We start from the raw sequence: 27,849 nt of genomic DNA on the forward strand, positions 1-27,849 counted from the left end.
AGTAAATTGTTACTTTGCTATCAAAAGCTTTATTTGTCTTGCTGTTTATGTTATTTTGTAGAATGAAAACATTTAGATGTTTGGGATGTCACAAAAGCAGAAAATAGCTGTGTTAAAGTCAAAGTTATGTTTGAAATGTATGCTTTTACAAAAAGCTCAATTTCTCTGTTTTTTCCATCAGAAATTGGAAAATTGCTCAAACGAAGCTATTTTCTAATGCTGACTTCTAAAGAATGGAAAAAGATATGAACTTACTTTTTTTCTGGTGAAAGAAGAGAGTAATCTTTCTTGTGGTGGGTTCCATGTTTATATAGCAATAGAACAGAATTTTCTGTGGGCCTTGCAAAATCAGCCAAAATCCAGTAAAACGGCCGGGAGCGAAGAGGGTTGCACCGGTGAAAATGTCTGGGAGTGAATGAGTTAAGAGGCAGGGTCAAAAAAAAAAAAAAAAAGGCAAGGTCAAAAAATCTATAGTTTAAATTTTTTAAATATATTTTAATTATTATTAAAGTTATATGAACTTAAATCATTTATATGATTTTTTTTTTTTATTATTAATACAATGATGAAATTTATAAATTATATGAACTTCTCACAGGGTTATTTTTAACCTGTATATGGCGGAAAACACTCGGGTGCCTTGAAGTTCCGCTCCGAGACCCCCCAATTTGGCCAACTTTCAAAATTGTCCCCTATGCATGTGTGATACATCATTGGAAAGCTTAAAATCTCAATTTTTCTGGGGGGAGAAATTTTTTTAACAGGAGGGCATTTTTAAAATAAAAATGTGTTTTAAACAGCAACACCCTATCTGGAGGTGAGAGCACGCGATAGCAGAATTACAAACGCCATGACTTTATCGAGATATTATCGCGGACTTACCTTGTTTCGATCCAAAAACTCCATGTAACATGTATCACTGAGTGTCAAGACACAGCTGTGAATGGCTACAGCTGGAGTTTTGGGGGATTTTATGGGTGAAACATGCTAATATAACAAGAGTCGCTATGCAGAAATCGCAGACATCAAGGAGTGGTCAAGATTTTCTTTTTCATATTTTTACCCTTTTAAAAGATTTTTGTTTTTCAATTTTTCTTTGTTTGGATCGATGATTTATCATCTAACAAATCTGAGAAAATGCGACAGTAAAAAAATAAATACAACTAAGCAATAGTTATGAGGTAGATATCCATGACTTTTTTGCAGACACCTTTTTTTCCATTGTGACGTAATCTGTTTAGAAGTTTAAAATATGCAAGTGAATAATTTTTTAAAGTCTTTAGTGTTTTTTTTTTTTTTTTCATTGAAATATTAGACATCAATTAATGATTCTAAGCTAAAAATGACATTTTGAATAATATAATTAATTACCTTCGTTTTATGGCTGGGTTAAAGTGATCCTCTACTTTAAATACATGTAGGCTCTAATAAACCCCAATTGTTCTCTTGTACCAAAATATGTTGTTAGAAACACATAAAATGTTAAATCAATGGCAATATTTTATAATATTTACTACATATTTTGACCGATAGTTGGCGCCATGGTTTGAGGGCTCGCAGTGATGACATCATTGGGATCTTTCCAAATGTGTAGCGTGTTCAACAATTGCTTATTGCTGCCTAAACTCGCGAAGTAAAATGCCACGATGTGCTGCTTTTGGATGCAATTTCCAGTCAAATGGAAACAAGGGGAATGAAGTGAGTGGTCAAGGTGGAATTATTATTTTTAGTGAATAAATGTGCATAAGTTGAAGCTTCTCCCCCTTTTTGGTTGCTGTATGCACGTATCCTACCCACCACACGTTACAACTGGCGCCCAAACATTTTTCCTCGATCCTCAGTCAAGTAAGGGATCCGTATTTTTTCTGGATCCGACGGTCCCACCGCGTCTGCAATATTGGTTTCGGATCTTTTTTTTTTTTTTTTATTCGTCGGTCCCACAGCAGCTTTTCGGATCAGTCTATTTTGTGGAATCGACAGCCTGATCGCAGCTGCAACATTGCCATGCGATCGGTCTAATTCCTGGATCTTCGAGTGAGTAAAAAACGCAGATTTGGATTACTATTGCTATCTTTTTTGTTGACTGTTCTTCGCGGGAGTTTTCCCCAAATCATATCAAATAATCAAAGCGCTATGGCACGCTACAGTGACGACAGTGACTCTGACATCGACCTTACAACAATGTTGGAGTTCGTCAGGGAACGCGTGTTTGCGTACTGCTGAGCTCCCGAGTGAAGTGTGGTCAAGGTGGAAATATTTTTTGTGAATAAAATTTGCATAGGTGGAAGCTTCTCCCCTTTTTTGTACTTTCATACACGTATCCTACCTACCACGCGTTGCAATGTACAAGATATGGATTACAAAAGGTGTGCTCTTTGGCCTGTACTGTATGTAAAGCACACGACAGCTCTGGATGCTAACAATCTACATGATCACACTGGGATAAGTTTGAAAACACAATATGCTTACCTTGAATATCTGCTAATAAAATCGGAGTTCCCAACAGCATACATTCTCTCGCTCTGTTGTCATTGAGACTTTTGCCCAACTTTTGTCTTATCAGGTATTTGCTGCACGCATTTTTCCCTGAAGCTCGTCTTGTGAACGACCGACAGTGCTGTCCTGCTCCTCACTTTTCAGATCTGGTTCAAATTGGAAGGGTAGAACCGACGACATGTTGGGAAAGCTAACGAGTGACACGCTGGAATTTTGTCAACAGGACCAGTGACGTCATGCGCTGCGACGTAACAAGAATGGCGACCTATCACTTAAAATAATTTTACAAACTTTATTAAAACCAAAACATTAAGAGAGGTTTTAATATCAAATTATTATAACTCATACTAACATTTATCTTTTAAGAATTACTTGTCTTAAAAATAGAGGATCCCTTTAAAACAAAAGCGGTTCCGCGACGTCTGTAAACGGGTATTTCCAGGGTAAAACGGACAAATTAAAAATAGTTCGGGGGCTTAATGCGCCATGAATGTGCCATGGCAGCATATAGACATTGTTGTATCAAACACAAGTTGGTTTTTTTTGGGCTTAAAATACAGCAGTTTATTTTAAAGAGGAGTGCAAGAGCAGAAAGTGCTTTTTCAGTCTTGTCTGTGTTTTCCGCCTTATACATATGTCTTTGAACTCGAATGTGATGAAGTTTCTTTCCACAGGAGTGCACTTTCACAAAGATATTTTTCAAAAGCTCACGGAGAAAACACTTACTTTTATTCTTTTGCCATACATGTACCTTAGCTGGGAGCTACAACGAAGCATTAGCATAAATTCTTCTATTGATTATAATTTGATGTAGATGAGGCAAAATAATGTTTCCTTATTTGTAAAACCAGTTCTGTTGTGTTTACAGACACATGCAATGTTTATGTTGTGACAATACGAGTTCAGCCAGCGAGTGGCGCTGTCGGAGTGTGAACGTATAATGCGGCGAAGAATAGATGAGAGCGTCTGGATAGGATGCTTTGTGATGTGATGCTTTGTTTTCATTGCTTCGAGTTTATTAAAAAAAGTAATCGAATGCTTTATATGGCTGCTTCTTTCGAAATAAGCAACACAACAGATTCCCAAACAAAAATCCTTTTAATACTGTTGATTTTAACTGAGGCGTCTACTGCTTTAAGATCGCGGCTGTTTAACACCAGAGAGTCATTTCGCATCTATTTCACTTTATATGTTCTAACGCCGCCAAGTCTTTCATTTTGCATCTAGTTCTTTAGACATGATATCAACTATAGCCCGACGTAATAATACGACTTATTCTCGTACTATTTTACATCTATCCATCTACTGCTTAATCCGGGGTAGGATCGCGGCAGCAGCAGAAGACAGACGTAATGTATTGTTTTACTTACCTAGTTCTGACGGCGCAGCGTTTCAACTATGTAGAACTCGGCTAGCTTTGCTCTATATTCCATGAAGCCGGTTGTGCATAATTGGTCGTGCAGCCACCTTTGCATGATATAGTTGTGTTGCAAATGTTGCACTGAGCTGACTGGTCATTTTTTTTTGTAAAGTTAAGCCAAACTTTTGAGCGCCACCACACCATGTCCATGGTGGAAATCAAGTTGCAATGCACAAACATGCACTTCTTGTAGCTGCTTCTTCGTGGTTTTCGGCAGCATTTTTTTCCGCTCGGCGGTCAGGGCATCGAAATATGAATCGAACTATTAAAATTCGAACGGTTCTGTGAGAACCGGATTGTTAAAACCGGGTCCCATCGATGCTCAATGCCCAAACCTAGTTAAAAGTATGAGAGTAATAGATGCAAAAAGTATTTTTGGGGAAATTAAAAGGTAAAACTCAATAAAAACAAAGATAGTGAGTACTCGCCGCTTTTTTGTGAACAGATGTGCGTATGCGTGTGGATGCTTGTGCAAGCATGCTGAGCATTGTGTAAAATGTTTCGCCGCATAGGAAGCTGTGTGTAACGGTACATGTATTTGTATTGAACCGTTTCGGTACTTGGCGTTCAGTTCGGAACAGAGGCGTACCGAACGAGTTTCTGACGTAATGTAACCCTTACTTTTCGAGGCTGTGAGTCGATCGGGTTACAGTTTCTTTGTGTAGATTATATTTACTCCGTCTTCCCTACTATAATGAGGACCAATACGGTAGGACAGTAAGAAATGTCTACGGTGCAACAACGTGGCCGCCGCGAGAACGCAGTGAAACGCGGCCGTTAAAGTTAATCAGCGAATGCACACCAGTCGCAGTGCGGCCGCGTGTTGCGTTCCAGAAGTGGCTCAATGCGATGCACACGAAAACAACGCCAGAGTTTATTATTTGACACGAGGCGCGGCCCTCCTGCGTCAATACTACTAGCTAGCCGACCGGGCAGACCGGAAGTCACTCGTGTAAAAATACGGTGGATCCGGTCGATTTTCAAACTAATATGCAATCATAATCCACTTTTTGAGTCCATCAGATCTCTTGAGTGGTAGATTGGGGCACAGTTGACTTGTCTTTGTTGATTTACAGTTGTCTTCTCTGCTATAATAATAACCAACACGGCCCCATATTCAATACAAAACCCTCCTACCACAACAAAACAAGTAGGAACTAATATTCACATAGGAACTAAAGTTATACAACATAAAATAAACAATATAAATGAATATTACATCACATTTGTAAAATATAAACACATAGTAAAATAAATAATACCGCATTTAAATAAAATAAATTGAAATGAGCTAAAACACCTGTATTTAAATAACAAGAATAATATACAGATCCTGCTTACACAAACAAATTTATTAATTTCTGTGTGGCGCTTTAACTTGAGAAAATCCACCAATAAAGCTTTTGAAAACCGTTCATAGGAAAAAAAATGATTCATTGAGGAATTTCATTTGTAAAATACATGTTAAAATCTTTGTCATTGGGATTGCTTTTCTCTTTAGCACAGGACTTCTTTTTTCTTCTTGCTCTCAGAAAGAAAGCTGACCAATACGCGGGGTCTGAAAGGCAAATTGTTGTTGGATTATTATCTTTAAATACCTGCTACTTTTTGAGCAGAATTCTAGCTTTGTATAGGCTACTGTTCCTATTGTTGAAAGCACAAAAGTGTGTAATAAACTAGCACATTTATATTTTGCATTTTGTTTCCTTACTGTACCGAAAATGAACCAAACCGTGACCTCAAAACCGAGGTACGTACCGAACAGAGATTTTTGTGTACCGTTACACCCCTAATATATATACATATATACATATATATATATATATATATATACACACACACACAGTGCCTTGCAAAAGTATTCGGCCCCCTTGAATCTTGCAACCTTTTGCCACATTTCAGGCTTCAAACATAAAGATATGAAATTTTATTTTTTTGTCAAGAATCAACAACAAGTGGGACACAATCGTGAAGTGGAACAACATTTATTGGATAATTTAAACTTTTTTAACAAATAAAAAACTGAAAAGTGGGGCGTGCAATATTATTCGGCCCCTTTACTTTCAGTGCAGCAAACTCACTCCAGAAGTTCAGTGAGGATCTCTGAATGATCCAATGTTGTCCTAAATGACCGATGATGATAAATAGAATCCACCTGTGTGTAATCAAGTCTCCGTATAAATGCACCTGCTCTGTGATAGTCTCAGGGTTCTGTTTAAAGTGCAGAGAGCATTATGAAAACCAAGGAACACACCAGGCAGGTCCGAGATACTGTTGTGGAGAAGTTTAAAGCCGGATTTTGATACAAAAAGATTTCCCAAGCTTTAAACATCTCAAGGACCACTGTGCAAGCCATCATATTGAAATGGAAGGAGCATCAGACCACTGCAAATCTACCAAGACCCGGCCGTCCTTCCAAACTTTCTTCTCAAACAAGGAGAAAACTGATCAGAGATGCAGCCAAAAGGCCCATGATCACTCTGGATGAACTGCAGAGATCTACAGCTGAGGTGGGAGAGTCTGTCCATAGGACAACAATCAGTCGTACACTGCACAAATCTGGCCTTTATGGAAGAGTGGCAAGAAGAAAGCCATTTCTCAAAGATATCCATAAAAAGTCTCCTTTAAAGTTTGCCACAAGCCACCTGGGAGACACACCAAACATGTGGAAGAAGGTGCTCTGGTCAGATGAAACCAAAATTGAACTTTTTGGCCACAATGCCAAACGATATGTTTGGCGTAAAAGCAACACAGCTCATCACCCTGAACACACCATCCCCACTGTCAAACATGGTGGTGGCAGCATCATGGTTTGGGCATGCTTTTCTTCAGCAGGGACAGGGAAGATGGTTAAAATTGATGGGAAGATGGATGCAGCCAAATACAGGAACATTCTGGAAGAAAACCTGTTGGTATCTGCACAAGACCTGAGACTGGGACGGAGATTTATCTTCCAATAGGACAATGATCCAAAACATAAAGCCAAATCTACAATGGAATGGTTCAAAAATAAACGTATCCAGGTGTTAGAATGGCCAAGTCAAAGTCCAGACCTGAATCCAATCGAGAATCTGTGGAAAGAGCTGAAGACTGCTGTTCACAAACACTCTCCATCCAACCTCACTGAGCTCGAGCTGTTTTGCAAGGAAGAATGGGCAAGAATGTCAGTCTCTCGATGTGCAAAACTGAAAGAAACATACCCCAAGTGACTTGCAGCTGTAATTGGAGCAAAAGGTGGCGCTACAAAGTATTAACGCAAGGGGGCCAAATAATATTGCACGCCCCACTTTTCAGTTTTTTATTTGTTAAAAAAGTTTAAATTATCCAATAAATTTTGTTCCACTACACGATTGTGTCCCACTTGTTGTTGATTCTGGACAAAAAATTAAAATTTTATATCTTTATGTTTGAAGCCTGAAATGTGGCGAAAGGTTGCAAGGTTCAAGGGGGCCGAATACTTTTGCAAGGCACTGTATATATATATATATATATATATATATATATATGGCATGGCAGAAAACTCAGACAAGGCTAAAAAAGCAGTTTCTGCTCTTGCACCCCTCTTTAAAATAAACTGCTGTATTTTAAGCCAAAAGAAGTGTTGTGTTTGATAGAACAAAATCTCTATATACTGCCATAGCAGTTTCATGGCGCATTAAGCCCCTGAACTATTTTTAATTTGTCTGTTTTACCCTGGAGACCCCCGTTTAGAGACACCACGCAATGCTTTTGTTTCAACCTAGCCATATAAAGAATTATATGGATCATATATTGGATCAAAACAAGGTAAGTATGCGATAATATCTCGTTAAAATCATGGCGTCTTTAATTATGCTCTCGCATGCTCTCACCTCGAGTTCAGGTTTTGCTGTTATTTTTTTAAATGCCCTCCTGTTCAAAATGTTTCTTCCCCCAGAAAATTGAGATTTTAAGCTTTCCAATGATGTATCACACGTGCATATCGGACAGTTTTGAAATTTGGCCAAATAGGGGGTCTCAGAGCGGAACTTCAAGTCACCTGAGTGTTTTCCGCCATATATACAGTCCATGCGAAAACAATGATTTGTACATGTATACATGCATATATCTTAAAATTTGTAAATAAAACAGACTCCAGCGGCTCCTTCCTTGACAGACAATGATGATGATGATGATGATGAAGAAAAACCTGCGCACTTTGATGATGATGATGAAGATGACACAATGCACAAGGGAGCCTTATACAGTACCTCAAAAATCTGCAAAACAAACCGCAAAATTCCGAGGCGTGAATTGGCGAGGGATCTCTGTCATTAAAATTAAAACTCAGAAACGGAAATTTGAAATCAAACTAACAATTGTGGATTCCAATTCAAAATCAGAAATTCCAATTTAAAATGAAAACTTCAAACGCAGCCTCACGAAATCAAATCTCGATACACCGCCACACAAATGCACTTAACGACTTACGGTCATTGGTCAATAGCCTTTGTATCGTAACAACAGTGGAGTCGGGCCATTCATCCTCTGATTACGTCATTACAATGCAGCCAATAATCACATCATCACATAAGCCTGCAGGGCATCGATTGCCCCTTTACACACGCTCGCGAACGCATACGCTTGATGTATATTTTAGCAGGTGCATCTCTCATTCTCCATCTCACTCACTCAGTTTGTCTCTCATGTTTATATATTTACAAAATACCTTGCACCTGCTTTAAATATCAAAGACAGTGCAATACATCAATCAAGGGCCCTTATATAAAATTCTGTAGAAGAATTTGTAATAACTGAAAATATCCTATCTCTACCGTATCACCATGATATTGGTGATTTAAAGAGCATATGACACGAGAAAAAAAGTCTTAAATGGCATTATTATGTGAATTAGAATCATATTTTGAGACGATTCGACTATATACAACAATTTAGAAAAGCACAGATGACGAGAAATTAGTCTTTTAATCTGCCGGTTAGCCACGCCTACCATTATAGGGCTTTAGCGTCCCCAACAGGTGGATGACATCAACGGTAGACTGGGCTCATTGGTTTTACTATTCAGCCCATTGAGGGGGAATTATTCAGAACGAGGAAAACGCGACGAAGAGAGCCACAAAATGTCATTGTTTCAGTCTCTCTACTCCAATATTTTTACAGGATATTCTTTGTATCCAAGTATTTTTCCCCAATAGCCATATAAATGGCTTGAGAAGGACCAGTCAGCCCGTCGAGGGGGAACTATTCAAAACGAGGAAAACGCGACGAAGAGAGCGGCAAAATGTCATTGTTTCTGTCTCTTTACTTCAATATTTTTACAAGATATTCTTTTTATCCAAGTATTTTCCCCAATTGCTAAATAAATGGCATGTTCATGACAAATAACAGTCTTGTGCTGAATGGAATAGGAAATAATAAAAATGCATTTATTCAGGACGACATGGCAAAATTACTCCATAATGGTCAAAAATGTCGACTTCACCTTTACTGTCGCACCTCCCGAACGATGTTTTATGACACCTAAATCGGACATATGTCATTTCCCTTCCCCGGCTTCGGAGAATGTAAACAAACCAGAAGCCGTGACAGCTAGCCGACATGCTAACCCGAACCGAGTGATGTTTCAAAGTCTTCGAAGTGGAAAATCACACATAACTATCCTGGATTATTTGACATGACGACCCGATTGTCGATTGTCTTAGTGGATCGGCAAACCGCCCGGCGGAGAGCAATTTACAGTTCGTTCCCCGGAGGAGGGTGGCTGGATTTGTTGTGCAGCTAACGTGCTGCTGCTAATGACCATTAGGAGAGCTTTTTACATGCCTATCAATGATCAAACATAAGTAGTCCTTCATTTAAAGGAAGTTTGTAGTGTTTACTTTGTAATCGCTGTATTCGTATTTGACATAATACAAAACAAGATGTTTACTCACTTCCTCGTCAGTCCAATGGTCCCACAGTAAATATCCACGGTGAATAGGAACCTTTTGAAACTCCAAAAAGGCGCATACGCCTCTCCCTCATATAGAATGATTTTTCTGCAGCAGTTTGGCTGGCGTGATGCGAAAAATAAACGTATTAATCCGCAAAATCAACTGAATCCTTCGTCCTCATACACAACAGTACACTGTAGCGTGAAGAGGACGTCTTCTACCGTACACGTCACACAGCGCCCTCCTCCTCAATGCAAGACCGAAGCCGGAAGTCACTCATTTTCATGGCGCGGGATTCAAAAAACTAAATAAAAATAGCAATCGCTTCCACACACATCCAAGCGGCCCATATCATTCAGGGGCATAAAATACCGCGCGTATTATGAAATAAACATGCTTTTTCGTGTCACAGGCACTTTAAGTAAGGGTGCAATGAAACATGTAACTGGATCGATACATTTGACCGGTTAAGCAACGATCCAATCAATTCAATCAAAAAGAAACTGTATCGTCATCTTTTAGACATGGTAAAGGTAAATGGACAGTACTTATATAGCGCATTTATTTACATGGTTACCATGCCCAAAGCACACATTTTACCCTTTCACTCACACACCAATGGTGTTGCTGCCATGCAAGGCACTGTCAACCCATTGGGGGCAAATTAGGGTTCAGTGCCTTGCCCAAGGGCACTTCGAGAGTGGGGAGTCATACCTGGGAATTAACCCCACTAATCCTTCAGTCCCAGGACAAGTCCAGCTACCAAATGCGCCACGTCCATGACAAATCGTTAAAAATTTCGTCTAGTTGTAGTCGGCGTTTTCTCAAAATGTTTTGTCTGTAAAAAAAATATATTATTTTTTTTAATTACTCCAAAAATAAAGGATTCCAACTATTTCAAATGAGCATTGAGAGACGAGCATAGAATACACTCACCAGAAAAACATTTTCAATTAATTACACCCACCTGGACGCAATGAATTGTATGTCAAAAAAGTTTAAGTTTGTTAAGTTTAAGAGGATGCTCGGCATTAGCATTAGCCGAACGTTAACGCAAATGGTATGCTAACGTTAAGAGTTACATCTAGTGTGCGATGGTCACTCAGCACTAGTGCTGTAACGATTAATCAACTCGAGTAATTCAATAAGAAAAAAAGCTTCGAGTTTTGCTGCTTCGATTATTCATATAATTAGAGTGGCGTATTTTTTTTTTTGTTTTTTGAAAGAGTTCGCATTTAGTTTTATTGATTTGAATGGATGCATTGCCCTCTAGTGGCAACAGTGAATATGACATAACTCATTTAACATAAATGAATCTAGCTGCTCCCTGTTAAGACCAACATAAGGTAAGTTTTTGTTTGAGCTAACATGTTTATATTGCATTCATAATTTAGTTTGCACGTATATTTAGCCGTTTTTGTGTGAATATGCATTTGAATGATTAGTTAAGAGCATTGTAAAAAAAATAAAAAAAAATAAAAAAACCTGCTAAAAGCATTTTATAGCATTTAAGCTAGTGCGCTTTTGGCATGCAAGTTATCCACTTGTTCTTTTGTTGTACTTGGATCCTCATTTATTTATTTTTTTTATACCGTTTGAAGCTAAGCTCAGGTATTTTATTTTAAAACGAAAGTGCAACTCTGCACAATTTTATTTTGTATTTGCATTTATTCCGCGTTTGAAATTGCAATCTTAGCATTTGTTTTACATCTCCCAAAATTTATTCTACAACGCATTAAATGTTCCTAATTTGATTACTCGATTATTCAAACTAACTAGTTGATAGATTAATCAACTACTAAAATAATTGATAGCAGCAACACTACTCAGGACAGACCTTTGAAGACTAAAGTAACATTGCATATACTCGCTGGCCAAAAAAACAAATCTTACTGTATGTGCGAGAGGTTTATACACTGGTGAGGGAGTGTAGGGGGCGCAGCACGTCACATGAGTGACACAACCAGACACTGGTACGATGCAGACTAACACCACATAAAATTGTCACACATTGTGAGCCTGTGAGGGAAACTATTGCGCATTTTCATCTCGTTGTGGTCTCGTCAGACAAAAACTAGCATTAGGCTTGTTATGTTTTAGTCTCCCAAAACACATTTTTCGCTCGTCATTGTCTTGACATCGTCATGAAAAAAGTGTTCATTGACGAAATATTTTTGGTGTAGTTATTGTTGACAAAAACAACACTGGGCTGCCAAAAACAACACCGATTTGAATCATCATTGTCACCGCAGCGGTTGAGCGTACTGACTATGGAGCTAACAGTCCAGGCGGCGAGTACGACCTTCTAAATTCTCAGGGAAAAAGGTTTTTTGCAATACTTCTAAACAAACAGCACTTCCTCAGTGCTTCCTCAGCATTGGTAGTCAGCACGCTTGTCTGCCAAGATGACAGCGTGGACTGGAATCCCGGTTGGAAAGGGCGCAGAACGTGAAAAGGACCACACCACATGACATTTCAATACTGCTGTTTACAATTGATACAATAACGTTCTGATGTTACAGGCGTGGAAAGGGTTGGAAAAAAAAAAAAAAAACCATGAGTCAAGGCAGCAGCTACTATTTGTAGGCGCGGCATCAATTGCGAGTAGAGACGTCGACTGTGTAGTGTGAGTAAACGCCACAGATCATCATCGCCGCCAATAAAGATTCTTACAAATACACTAATCAATACGGTAAATATGGCAGTCAATAATCAAGCGCGGCGCTCTCCTCCTTCGCACACTCCTAAAGGGCCGAGGTGTTAATAAGTTATTGATCCGTCCCGGCCCCCGCGGGACTCTGCCGGCGCGTTACACTGCAACGGATACAGACCAAGCGCCGCTCAGCTGAATTTTACCGTATCGATATTGGAACGGATGCACTTCCGTGCGGCGACAAGGGAGGAAGGAGGAGTGTTAAATTTTGGTGTTCCTGGGCCAAAAGTATTGACTTTAATAATATTTTCTTTTATAAAATTAGATATTTTAGGAAAATAGAAAACAGTTGACTTGCAATTTATCTTTTTTGTTTTATTATTAAAATGATTTTTTTAATCTGCATGGATGTAATTTATTTTTAATTTTTCTAATTTTCTCACACTTTTTTTTAATTTACTCTAACATTAATGAAATAAACAAAAATAACGTGTTAATTGTAACATTGTATTTTTTTAAAATGTTTCAAAATGTATACTGTTAAAAATATTGAAAATATAGAAAACATTTTTATTCAACTGTAAATTGTATTTTTTAAAGTATAGAAAGGTATACTATTCTTATCACCATATCGTATTTTATTAATTTGTTGATTAAGAATAAAAGAATTTATAATTTACTATGATTAAAATAAACTTGTACATCTTTCAAATTAACATTCAAGTTATTTCCAGTGTTATTTTACAATGTTGTTGTATTGTCGCAAATTATAGGATTATATATTTTTTAATTACATAACTGACCAAATTAACACGACAAAGATCACTTGAACAAACTAATTTTGTATACCTGTACAATCAAAATCAAGCACGACTATCCTTGCAACGGCAGATTTGTCAAAGGTAACGCTGTCCCTAATGTTATGTCCTTCACTCAGCGACCGTCCTTCCGAATCACGTCACAAAGGAGCCCCAACAAGCTAATATGTCACCTCCATCTCCCTCATCCCCCCCTTTCTCTCCCTCCCCATTGACAGACGACGTCCGCGTGTCCAATGAGCAAGGTGGGGGGGTGAACGGGCGGACGCAGCGACCGGTCGGCACTCCGGAGCCCCCCTCAGCAGATAAAAGGCTTTGAGCGCGGAGGAGCCCCCACATCCCAACTCCTTCCAGACAAAAGCAATTATTTCTTGAAAAATATAGTGCGTGTTGTGCGTCCAGCGCAGCTGGGGAGGGTGGGTGCACGTGCATGTGTGTGCTTGCGTGTACGTGGGGATGTTTGGGTTTGAAAGAGAGGTGAGCAATATGGCGCATGGCGGGCCTCATCAATAGCAATATGTCCTTTTTTTTTTTTTTTTCCCCCTTTTCGCCCCCAATATATCTTTTTAATTTTTTTAATCATAATGTCCTGCTGGTGGACTCTACTAATTTGATTATACGCTTAAATGTATAAATTATACAGTATGTACTAGGCCTGAACGATATTGGAAAAAACTATTGCGATTTTTTTTTAGGTTTACAATATATTGCAATATTATATTGCGATATTAAAAAAAAAAAAAAGATCTTTTTTAAAGAAATTTTCACTAAATGACTTGAATAGCTGTTTGGAAATACTTTACATAACACACCGTGACCACAGTGTATTCATATAATACCGTTTAATTTGTGAATGATGAAGATTTCTGTATGAAGGTATCCAGGAAGTCATGTCTGCACAAAATAGATCATTTATTGAATATTATATTTTACACTTCAACAGCAGCAAATACATTAAATGATAAATAAAAGAGCAGGTGCATTAGTCCCCTAAGTTTTTGACAAAATATAACAATAAATAAAAACTTCTGTAAAATAACAACAAAGTTGTCAACATATTTGAACAAAAATATTAAATATGACAAATAAAAGAGTTGTTCACAAACTATAACAATAAATAAAAACCTCAGTAAAACAACAAAGTTGTCAACATATTTGAACAAAAATATTAAATATGACAAAAGAGTTCACAAACTATAACAATAAATAAAAACCTCAGTTAAACAACAAAGTTGTCAACATATTTGAACTTAAATATTAAATCTGACTAATAAAAGTGCAAGTGCATTAGTCCCCTGAGTTGTTTACACAAAATATAACAATATAAAACTGCAAAACGGCAACAAAGTTGTAAAAATATTTCAACAAAAATATTAAGTATCAAAACTTTATGTGCAGCTGTACTATATATAGTTATTTGAAAAATACGATTTACAATAAATTTAAATATAAAAGATACAAACTCAGGGATTCCCCTATATTCAACAGATTGTGGCGCACCGCCACACTAAAATGAAAGCCGCCACGCCTGGCAAATGAGATGTATTTTATTTATTTATTTAAATTAAAAAAAATGTTTTAAGGCCGCTTCAAACTAGCGGCAGCCGAGTGGGAGGAGTTCAGCGGACACCTATTCATTGTGTATTGTAGCCTAATGTTCGTAACTATGCAGGCCCCCCCTTAAGAGACGCAAGGGGAACGAGTAGGAAGAATGGGAGAACGAGCGAGATAGCGAGAGATAGCGGTCGCATGTTGTAGCAGCCCGCTGTTATTTTGTTATTGTTTTTCTTTATTATTGTTACCACAATAAAGTGGGTAAGCAAATACAGACTTCTCTCCTTCTTGCCCATATCCGGGGCATTACAATAATTTGGATCGGACTTTTCGGCGAAAGTGAGCGGTGGACGGCCGTCTTGGACGGAAAGCAAACTTTGACTAACTTGCGCTGAGAGACTGCGGAGAGGCGGGGCCCAAAATAAAGCCTTGCTCTATTTTCAGAGCGTTGGTCACAGTAAACGATTTATTAGTTCAAGCGGAGTAAAATGATACATATTCACGGTACAAGAACGTCGTTTCTGTGTCCATCGATTGGTAAGAAAAGGCTGTTTGTACGAGTGACGTGTGGGCGCTCCCGTCAGGGGGGACATTTCACGTGGAGTGGCTATTTTTCGGCACAACACACTTCAGACAATTACGGCTGACGAAACTTTGATAAATGCGCCCCCCCCACCCAAATTTCGCGAGCTCTGGGACACTCGAAAAATGACTCTCATACCTCTCCTTGCTAAGTTAATGGTACCTCGACGTGCCTTTGTGTGGAAATTTAGTTTACGAACAACGGGGGAAAAACTATTCACCTTCTCACCGAATCAAGTAAAACTCTTTACACGGCTATTAGAATTCCCCCAGTGCTCTAAATGGGTCAGCTGACAGAAGGATTGTTATTGTTGTGGTAATGTAGTACTTATGAGGGTCAAATAAAAGGAAAAAGGAGGACTACGACGGTGGTCTGCAACCCGCGGCTCTCGGGCCGCATGCGGCTCTTTAGCGATGCTTCGGAGCTTTTTTTTTTTTTTTTTTAAATGGAAAAAGATGGGGGAGGGAAATATATTTTTTTGTTTTAATAGGATTTCTAGGAGGACAAACATGACACAAACATTCTTTCAATTCATTAATATTGTAATGAAGTTAAACTTGTGGTGGCATAGTACAACAGAGTAGTCACGTGGTGCGTCATTCTCTATAGGATCCACTGCAGGGAAAACAAACATTTAATCATGAAGGCTAATTACGTATTTCTATAGTAGGCTAATATAGCTAGTATCGATAATTATAAGGCTTGTACAAGGTTTTTAATTTTTTGTGGCTCCAGACATACTGTATCAGTTTTTTTTGTGTTTTTTTGGGGGTCAAATATGGCTCTTTCAACAGTTTGGGTTGCCAACCCTGAGTCACTACGAGATGTAAGTCGTACTATTGCCACGAGAAAAAAAGTCGCATTAGTACATCGGGTAACGTAGCTGTAATCAGCTACGCATTTTACATACATGTACTGTAGCTGAGAGGTACAACATTAGCCTGGCTAATGAAATATTTCAAATATATCTTTGTTATGGTTCTTCTTGGGGGGAAAAATGAAGAAAAAAAAATTCGCTGTGGCACGACATGGTGAGGCTGTCCGACTCCGATGCAGCCCACCACCACAGCTTCAAAAAATCCTAGGGGAAACACTGAAACTCAATTGAACTTGTAAATAATTGAACTGAATAACTGCAAATAACTGTGATGAATAACAGAACCATTTTAACTCCCAAATTTCCTGCCTTCCTGATAGCTGTCACATGAATAAAAAGAAGAAAAGACATTCCTTCAGCTGTGTTATGTATTTGTCTGCATATCGTCCACCTTCCTTGCTCAGCAATTCTCAACTGGGTCTCATAGGTTTTTGGCCAAGACTATTAGTTTATCCACTATAGCAGGCTTGAGACAAGAACGTTGGCACGTAACAATGTTCCCACCTGTGCTAAAAAGCCTCTGATAGGGAGCTCGTAGCAGGAATGCATAGATATCTGCGTTTTAAATGGTCCCACATGTTTGACAGATTACTTCTTGCTGAGGCAACCATGGCGAGGCACTGTCAACAGGGCTGTTTTTTGTCCCTTATAGTCTTGTTCTTGTCAAAATACTTCCAAAACTCCTTTTGGATACAGTCTTCCTTGCTCCTCCAACGTGTTGATTGCTTGCTTTCACTTTGAGAACGGGCCCTCCTCCCTCCGCTCTGCTGTTCAGCCCCTCCTCCCTCCACTCCGCTGTTGCAGGGGGAGGGGGAGGAGCCGATGACTTGCTGGAGGGAAGAGAAGCTGTGCGCTTTTTTTCCCTCTCCTTCCTCAAAACAAACGTTTGTGGATAAAAAAAAAATGAAATCAAAAAACTATCGCACGTCCTTGCGATGGGACTATTGCACATGCGCACATCGCGATGGCGATGTTTAAACGATATATCGTTCAGGCCTAGTATGTACACAGAACCTCTCTAATTGTTCTACAACACTAATGTATTTAGCCATGAAATACTACAAGTTTAGGGTAGAGCAATTTGAATTACACACTGAATATATATAAGTGTGCGTGTAGGTGTGTGTATGTGTGTCTGTCAAAGAGTTCACTGTTAAATGGCCATGTCGTGTTGACAAACGAGGTGGTTGAATTAAATTCGTCCTCATCAATAATGTGGGGGTTGAAGGGGGGTAAGCTTGGCAATCAATACCGACGTACAATTATGTCACAAGCTATGGCACAAGTGTGCCGCAAAGACTAAACACCCCAATATGCTGTGATGTATAACAACAAATATAACCACACATCAATAATGTATCATAACTCTAAAGGCATAAAAAAATCATTTGCATGGCAGCATGGGTTAGACAAGGTTTTATTTAGGTTTTATTTATGAAAAATTTAGAGAAAAAAAAAAAATACTGCGTCTAAATTTATTTTGGGGCAAAAATGAGTATCGTAATTTTCGGACTATAAGCCGCTACTTGAACTCATTTTGAATCTTGCGATTTATAGTGGTGTAACTTATTTGTTGATTTATTTGGGTTAATAGGTAACACTTTGACAGTAGCGTTATATGAACATCATAATTATGGCATGACACAGTCACGGGTATTAATGAATGCTTATGACAGATGTCATTAAGTGTCATTTGGCAGATTTTGTCACTCCATTTATGTCCAGCTCGGATCATTTACATCCATTCAAAAGTGAGATAATAAACCGGATGGTACTAAATGACATCTGTCATAAGCATTCATTAATGCTCATGACAGTGTCATGTCATAATTATGACGGTCTTATTACAGTTTAATGACACCATTGTCAAAGTGTTACTGATTAATATCTTTTAGTGTAAATATCATATAATACAGTGAGGACAGCCGCGGTTTATAGTCCAGTGAGACTTAACAAATACCGTTTTTTGTGTCAAATTTGATGGGTGGCAGCTTATAGTCAGGTGCGCCTTATAGTCGGAAAATCACTGTATTAGTCTCAACTAGGCATGTGCCGGTTACTGGTTTCAAGGGTTACTGTTGTATGAAAACGGTTTCAAAACCACTTAAGTTTTCTGTCATAACGTCCGGGTATTAGCTATTTATTTATGTTTATGTCCCAAAAATGCAGCAAGAATTAGCTTGGAGCAGCAGCATACACCCCTCCCCCTGCAGTTGTTGCCGTGTCATGTGTGTCGGTGACACAACTGTCGCTGTCAAAACTTCACCTGTGCTCCCCCCCCCCCCTCAAAAAAAGACATTCGCTAGTATGGTATTATTAGGCTTTGGTATTTTGGCTACCGACAAAAAACAGATGGCCACGGCTTTGAAGAGGAACGACAGCCGAGATGCAGGCAACACCTCCTACATGAGTTCACATTAACGTGACCATCATCTGTCCCTTCACACAAAATTTAAGATAGGTAAACGCTGTCATAAACGTTTCCCACCAGCTGCAAGAGTTTACTCCAGCATGTTTCGAGTGTCTGGCGACGGTAAAAAAAATATTATAACGAAGCTTGTTAACGAGGCTACTAAAGTGGCTAGTTAGCATGACAAGATGGCTAACTTGTTTCCTCACTATAAGCGTACTTTTGTAAAGTTTTCCACCATTTTAAACATCTGTTCAAAATAACATTTTCATAATACAGCCTGTGGCGTTTTTCTTCTCTGACGATTTTGTGTTGAGGGAGTGTGTATGTTTGTGTGTATATAATGTGTAAATAATGATAAGAGTCATACACACGTGCTCCGTCTCTTACTCTCGGTCTCAATTAATATTCAACTAATACTGATAGTAGTAGTGGTATTTTAAGCCAGAAAAGGTGAACATAGTCACAGTGTGTGTGTGTGTGTGAGTATAATGTGTAAATAATGATACTAGTCATACACACGTGCTCCGTCTCTTACTCTCTGTCTTCATTAATATTCAACTAATTAATACTAATAGTAGTAGTGGTATATTAAGCCAGAAAAGGTGAACATACTCACATTCCTACATCATCACCTGGACTGAGAGAATTATGTAGAAAATGAGGAAGTCTCTAAAAATGTTGAGATGGAGCTTTAAAGTTAATGAATTGCCCGATATATAAATTTATTTCAAATTTCACTTATTTTATGGGAAATAATTATTTTTGTTGTAATGTTTAGCAACTTGGGCTGTGGGTTTAGTCAATGGGTTCTATTTATTTCAATTTTATTGAAAATATTTCAGTTGTTTTTTTTTTGTTTTGTTTTACTTATTTATTTTAACATATTCATTTCAATGTTTCAATTTGCAAATTTGTGGAAAACAAAAAAATCCTGTTCAATGGATTTTTTGTTGCTGTTAAACCCATACATCTCAAAATAACACATTTTAAAGTAATAACTGCAATACCGTGGTACAGCGGAATTTTTTCTTAAGGTTTTCATACTGTATATCGTGTCGCAATCAAAGTTTTTATACAAGGTTACGTTGTAAATTGGGCTTTTGAGAATATGACATTTGTTTAATCGCTAATAGTTTTCATATTCGTAAATAAGTTTCATATTTGCGATTACAGTCTTTTTACCTCTCCATGAATAGAAATGTATTTCTATCAAAGTGTATATCCCTAAAGTTTCGTTTTATGTGCTCTGTCCCACAACGCAAACGCGGAAGCAGACATCCATAACTCAGGCAACTGCAGTCGTCTTTGTTATGATGACTTGGATGCTTTAATGCCTGTGTCAGTGATCAACATGCCAGCTCAAAGTCTAGTCACGAAACCACGCAGCGTTTTGGACACATTTCAGGTGAAAGTCCTTAAGTCAAACCTGTTACCTCACCTGTGCATTATTCCTTAAAAGGTTTTAACAGAACAGGCTAAAATCCTGCACTAAAGCTGTTGTTTTAATAGAAGGAACAGAATGAGAAGTTACAATGATGATTTCTTGACAAATTGCTCTTCTTTATTAGGTTAATATTAAGCTCATACTATGATAGTAGCATATAATGCAGAGAGAAAAAATTGACAATATATTTGTCGATCACGATTATTTGTGTGACAATTACTCGTCTACAGATATTCCTAATCATGAAAGTTCTAGTTGAAAACTAGGAGTTGAACAACTAAATATTATTTGCAAATACTCATAATATGAAGGAATTGGGTACACATTATTAATCGGTTTCACATAAAGCCATATTTTTGCAGACTAGCAAAGAAACATGTTTCCCAATACTCCAGAAACATATGCGATTAAGGGCGCACTTTCCACTACCGTGGTATGGAAAAGTATCTGAACCTTTCTCATATTTCTTCATAAAATCACAATCAAATGTGATCTGGTCTTTGTCAAAATCACACAGATGTAAAAACTGCTTTAACTAAAACCACCCAAAGATTTTTAGGTTATCATAATTTAATGAGGATAGTATGGAAACAATGACAGAAGGGGGGAGGGGATAAGTAAGTGAACATCACATTTAAGATCACATTTGATGGTGATTTTATGCAGAGATGTGAGAAATTCCAAAAGGTTCAGATACTCTTTTTTTCGTAGCACTGTTTGGTCCGTTTTAAATGGAGCACAGTTCTTTTTCTGAGATAATCCGCTTTGTTTTGTAAACGTGAACGCACATTTGAACTCTAGTTCGGACCAAACAAACGAACTCTGGTCCGCTAATAAATTGTGGGTCTCGGTCAGCTTTAAACCCTGCTTTGCTTGTGAATGCAAGCGGACCAGGGTCCACTTATGCTACATTACGTGCAGCTGCTAAAACGCTCCAAGGTCCCTTCCCCTTCCCTTTCAGGAGGGAGGTATTTCCTCTTCTAAATTTGTCCAATCAATTAGTGTGCCTTTCTCCCCAACCAGATCCTGGTCCTCTTGGTCTAATGTGAAAAGAACCCTAATAGTCATACCAAAATCTGTCCTGATTTCCTTGTTTCTGTCCTATCGGTTATTAGGTGTATTCCCTCCCTACATGGTGTCCGCTCGGTAAATAAAGTCGTAGTTACCTTGTAACGCCACTTATTGCTAAATAGCATATGCAATAGTATATACAAGTAGCATACGCTCTGTGAGCCTCCATGTTTGATCTACCAATTTAATGGACAGCACTCTGATGGGATGCTAAATTGTGCTTTGCATCTACTTTTGAGGCACGCTGTTCTTAATTGAATCTGTTCAGAATACAAACTCAAATGTATGGAGGTAGATTTGTGTATTATTCAATCCAAAAAAAAGTTGCTTCAATCAAATAAAAAGTTGCTTCAATCAAAATACATATTTTCAATCGAAGAAAACGTCACTTCAATCAAAAAAAAATGTGTTTGAATGTAAAAATAAATTTGAAACTCAAAAAAATATATTTGAAAACTTTTTCTTTGATTGAATTTTTTTTTTTTTTTAATTTAAGTAAAAAAAAAATTTTATTGAAACACCATTTTTGATTGATGTAATTTTGCGTTTGGACCACATTTTGGCTAGGACATTTGTGTCTTTATTATTCAATCAAAAATTAAGTTGCTTCAAACAAAAAAATAAACATATTTTCAAAAGAAAAATCACTTAATTTTTTTTTTTTTAATTCAATCGTAGAAAAAAGGTTTGAACGTGAATAAATATTTAAGACTCAGAAATTCGCATTTGAACACTTTATTTTTCATTCAAACTGTTTTTTTTTTTCATTTTTGATTGAAGTGATTTTTCTTTTGAAAATATATTTTCTTTTGTTTGAAGCAACTTAATTTTTGATTGAATAATAAAGACACAAATGTCCTAGCCAAATTGTGGTCCAAACGCAAAATTATATGACTTCAATCAAAAATGGTGTTTCAATTAAAAAAAAAAAAAAAAAAAAAAAAGACTTTTTTTTTTTTTTTTTAATTTCAAACAAAGAAAAATAGTTTTTAAATATATTTTTTGGAGTTTCAATTTTTGCATTCAAACACTTTTTTTTTTATTGAAGTGACGTTTTCTTCGACTGAAAATATATATTTTGATTGAAGCAACTTTTTATTTGATTGAAGCAACTTTTTTTTGATTGAATAATAAAGACACAAATCTACCTCCATACAAATGAAGCTGACAAATAATGTTCATGCGTGGTTTATAAAAAATGATTCATGAGTCAACTAGTTACCTTACTACATTATAAATAAGAATACATTACCATTACACAGAAGGTAGCTTTTGTAAATAAAATTTAACACAAGTGTGAACAGAATAGCCGAAGCCGACAAGGCTAATACGGTAATACATTCAATGAATGTGTTTTATTGAACGCTGTACATGAAATTGTTTTATACAAAGTTGCATTGCAAGCTAGTGGCCAAGCATGCACAGAAGCCAACAATACTAATAATAAGCTAATTAATTCAATAAATACTGTATGTTTTATTGAACTCTGTTCATGAACTTAGTCGTTTTATACAAAGTAACATTGCTAGCTAGTGGGATAGCATGCGCAATACAGTTTCACTATTTTTGCGGATCATGAAGATTGTTTTGACGTCCATGTTAAGATGCATTTGAATGATATCTAAGTGTTTGTGGATCATATACTGTATATACAGTGCCCTCCATAATTATTGGCACCCTGAAAAAGATGTGTTTTTTAGCTTCGAATATTTTTTTTTTTAATTCAAATAATATGGGACCTTAATGGAAAAAAAAAAAAAAAAAAAAAGGAAAAATCCAACCTTCAATACAAGTGCATTCATTCAGTGGGGGAAAAAAATCCCACATAAAGAAAAAATTATTTGACATCAAATAATGTGTGTCACAATTATTAGCACCCCTGGTGTTAATACTTTGTACAACTCCCTTTTGCCAACAAAACAACGTCTGGGGACTGAGATGGCCATGGGAGGAGCTTGATTTTGTGTCTGGTGAACCATTTCTGTGTAGATTTGGCCATATGTTTAGGGTAATTGTCTTGCTGAAAGACCCAGTGACGACCCATCTTCAGCCTTCGGGCAGAGGGCAACAGATTTTGATTTAAATTGTCCTGGTATTTCAAAGCATACATGATGCCATGCACCCTAACAAGGTTCCCAGGGCCTTTGGAAGCAAAACAGCCCCACAGCATCAGTGACCCACCCCCATACTTCACAGTGGGTATGAGGTGCTTTTTAGCATGCACATCTTTCGTGGCACGCCAGACCCACTTAGAGTGTTTGTTGCCAGAAAGCTCAATCTTGGTCTCATCTGACCAAAGCACATGATCCCAGTTGAAGCCTGGGACTGTGTGTATTTTTGTGTTTTGTTTTTTTTGTTTTTGCTTTGTTACAAGCCAGAACCAGAAAGTTACAAAAACACTGCTTAATGGTAATTGCTATTTGTTTTTATATTAATCCCATAGCAAAACATGTTTCGGGGGGGGGTTAGTAATGGATATATGGCAGTTTGTTTAAAGGATGAATTAAACACAAACTAAATTTTGGGCATTTGTACGTTTCATGACATTCTAACACAACCTGCCCTTCTGACCTACAGTAATAGAGAATAGATAACTCCTCTTGCTGCCAAAATGGTTGCCATGTATCCATTACTCCGGGCCGCGTAGCACAAAAACGTATCAGCGAGTCAAACGCGCCGTACACGCGGCGGTGGGAGCTAGCGTAACAATGCGTGTAACAATGTGCCGGTTTCATGCCAACACACGAGAGCTTTTTTTTCTGTGGATTTACGAGCGGCGTGACGCGTGGCGCTTACGCCGAAGACGCCGTAACACGCGTGAAGGCCCCGCTCGGGTGCAGTGTAAAGTGCTTAGCTCGGCAGAAACGCAGCTCCATCGAGGCCGGCGGTAATGCCGATGATACGGATGGAGCTTTGCGAGATGGTGTAACCTCTGGCGTGCCAATGCGCCGGCCGGCCTGCCTGCGACTGTGTGATATGAGACCCTTGAACACTGAGAGGATCAAGAGAAGAGTGCTGGAAATGGCCAAAATACGTACATAATAAAAATGAACACATCACTGGACAAAATGGAGGGAGTTTCACACAGAGCGCCGTGATGTCTGCCAACTCGGCTGCCACAATTTAACTCCTCTAGTGCCATTGACGATGATAGACGTCCAATCATGTGGCTCTTTTCATCCTTCTATGAATTTAAATGATCACTATATGTCAAAGTTTGTTCGCTGTCAGCCCTCCTATTTTAAATGGATTGGACATGTATCTGCATCAATGGCAGCCAATGAGCTAGTTGAAAACTAATGGGTTATAAAATTTTGACTAAATGTACTATATGTATTGACTAGTAACTATTATATTTGTTATCTTTTCCAAAAAATCTTGTTCATTTGAAATTATTTTTTATAACAAATACAGTAAATTAGTACTGCAATGATTAATCGACTAACTCGAGTAATTCGATTCGAAAAAAAAGCTTCGGATCAAATTTTGCTGCTTTGACAATTCGTTTAATTAGAGTGACGTAGTAATGGTTTGTTTTGAAAGTGTTGCATTTAGTTTTATTGATTTGGGTGGATACACTGCTCTCTAGTGGCAACAGTGAATATGACATCTAACATGGCTGAATCCAGCTGCTCCCTGTTAAGGCCAACATAAGGTTGTAAGATTTTGAGCTAATACGTTTATGCATTCGTTAATTAGTTTGGAAGTATACTAAACAGTTTTTTGTGGCAATACGTGTGAACGATTTGCTAAGAGCATTGAAAAAAAAAAAAAAGTTGGCATTTTTTAGCAACTAGCGGATTTTTGCTATGCAAGTTAGCCAATTATTCATCATCCATCATCATTTATTTTTTGTATCGTTTGAGGCTCAGGTATTTTAGTTTAGTTTTACATGCATTTATTGCTCTTATGAAACGAAAGTGCAATTCTGCATAGTTTGAAGAAACGCTCAGGAATTTTATTTTTTTATTTGCATAACATCGCCAAAGAAATCGCCAGGTTCGTCAGGTTTTTAATCATTTATTTCGGAACTTGTGCAACACAACACACCTACTCTCTGTCGCAGTTGACGCTAATAACAACAGAACATCAAAAGAGAAAGTAAAATCTCAACCCCACCTATTTCACTGTCACGTCAGCATTGCGGTGCGTTTAGGTACAGTTCGCAAAAAAACATTTGCCTCTCTAGAACATGATTCGTTACATTATTACAGGAATTATTATCATTATACTGTATTATTATTCCGATTTTTATTTATAATTAATTTGTTTTGTTATGTGTAATTGCCATTTGTAATAGTACCAGCAGTATTTATTAAGGATTTAGTGTAGGTTTTCGGGCTGTGGAACAAATTAATGGAATTATAATGTCTTCTTATTGGAAAATCCTGCTCGACATACGACCATTTCGACTTACAAACAAGGTCCTGGAACCAATTAACTTGGTATGTAGAGGTACCACTGTACTCTGATTTATGAATTTGCCGACCTTTTGTCGAAGGCTACAGAAATTTTTATTTTCATTTTATTTTCGTATAAAAATGAAGACAATTTACTTTTGTGGGCCACACAAACCAATGTGGTGGGTCAGATCTGGCCCACGGACTTTGAGTTTGACACCCATTTTCTAGGGTTGCTCAGCTTTAAAGACGTTGGGAAAGTCTGCCCTATTGTACGACATTCCGAACATTTCTTCTGGAAAGTCAGCTTATTTAGAAAAACAAATGTTTTTAAAAGGTGTCAATGTGCGCCGCTAAAAAGATTCAGGTACGTGGCTTATAAAAGGTTTCCCAATACTCCAACCTACATAAGCATTTTGGAATGAAAAAACGAATGCCATTAAGAGAAGTGCATGTATTGGCTGTGATTACCTTAGCTTAGCGGCTAACTGTAAGCACACATGGTAGAGTTGTGATCTGTTGTAATTATCGGTGGCAGCTTTAACTAAATTAGCTAGCGTGGAAATGTTTCGTCGATTGTAAAGGATGGCGTGAATGACGGGCATTTCCTCCGAGCACAATTCCTCCAGGATGTCGAGTGGAGCGGCATTGATGCGCCGTCTTGTTGATTACTAGTGGAAATGTATCAAGCGTGGACAGATAACCCAAATAAATGCTTAGTCAAGTACACACACAAACACGAGGAGACACAGTGAGCGTAAACCGGCAGATTTAGAAGAGGAGATCAATGAGAAATGTAGAAATCAATGAAGTTAGCGGAGAGGAATCAATGGCGCCTAATCGGGATGCCGATGGCTCGAGTAAAAACAATTAAGAAGGAAGAAAAATGTTTAACCGCCATGAACCGCAGCCCACACGCGCACAACCGTATAGGTGTTTATTATATACTGCTAATCATTTCACAAGAATATTTGGAAATTTGATTATGACATTATGATTAGAGGTAATAGAGGAACACTCGTAACGTTTTAATAACCGTGGTAGCATTGTTATATGTGCCTAATTTCGCTTATCATTTGTTTCGACTATACAGTATATGTTTGGTCACTTTATACTATTGTCACTTATATACTATACACTTTATTTGTTTGCAGTACGATCATTATAAAATATTCCAATTAAATTTTTTTTACACTTTTTTTTTCCATTCATTCTAATATACATAATTTATGTAAAAATCTTAAGTACTTAACGTATTTCAACTATAGTATTACATATTTTGCTAAAATTATGGAATATTTATGTTCATCTTCTGTAAATTTATGAAGTATTTTTACATGAAATATCCTATTAAATGTACTTCACTGCATTATCATAAAATATGCTTCTTTATAATGTACGTATAACTTAAGTATTACTATATTCATATTTAGATGCAGTACATTTAGTTGATCAATTATTCAAAATGTCACAAAATTATTGTCTACATTTAAAACATTTTACAGCAAAATGTATTCAATAATTTATTACAATAAAAACATTTTTGAAAGGAACATTCTTTTAATAGATTTTCATTTGCATAGGAAATGTGAAAAAAGTATAAATATTTTGACAAAAGAATATGCATCAATTATTGGTAGAAATTATAAATATAAAACAAAATTAATTTTCCTATATTTTGATCGTTAGAAATAGTATAAAAATTGTGGTTTCCATTTTTAAATACTGGAAACTGTCATAGATGCAATGCAACACATTATTACAGTAATTTTATAAGTTTAATTCCTATAGCAAGAAATGTACATATATATTTTGTTTGAATCTAAAACAACTACATAACTGATTATCATAAATAAAGAAATATGAAATATGACATTTTATTTAATTGTGTGTGTGTTTCAGCGCTGGCCGAGGTTGTTGTGGGGCCAATCGATAACGGCAGGCTCACTTACGACCCCGCGGCTGACGGCGGCGCGGAAATCAATGTGCCGGGCCAATAACTCACAACGCCGTGCGGATTAGTGAAGTGTCAACTAATCAGAGAGTTAGTGAACGTGACACGCCGCCTATTAACCTATCGATATGACACTATTGACGAGGCCGGAAACTCCACGAGATGCCTCGGAAGCAGGAAGTGTTGGGAAACCCAGTAGACGTATTTATATTTACAATATTCTTTCATTGTACTGTTTTTTTTGTGGGTGGTTG

At 37.4% G+C, this 27,849-nt stretch overlaps 1 protein-coding gene across 2 annotated transcripts in view; it reads right to left on the reverse strand.

The window, feature by feature from the left end:
- Positions 1-27,849, reverse strand: part of LOC130910728 (POU domain, class 2, transcription factor 1-like) — a 257,235-nt gene that overhangs the window by 212,436 nt on the left and 16,950 nt on the right. The gene's annotated exons all lie outside the window — the stretch shown is intronic.

Source organism: Corythoichthys intestinalis, chromosome 22 (genome assembly GCF_030265065.1).
Source record: "Corythoichthys intestinalis isolate RoL2023-P3 chromosome 22, ASM3026506v1, whole genome shotgun sequence".
Classification (NCBI taxonomy): domain Eukaryota; kingdom Metazoa; phylum Chordata; class Actinopteri; order Syngnathiformes; family Syngnathidae; genus Corythoichthys; species Corythoichthys intestinalis.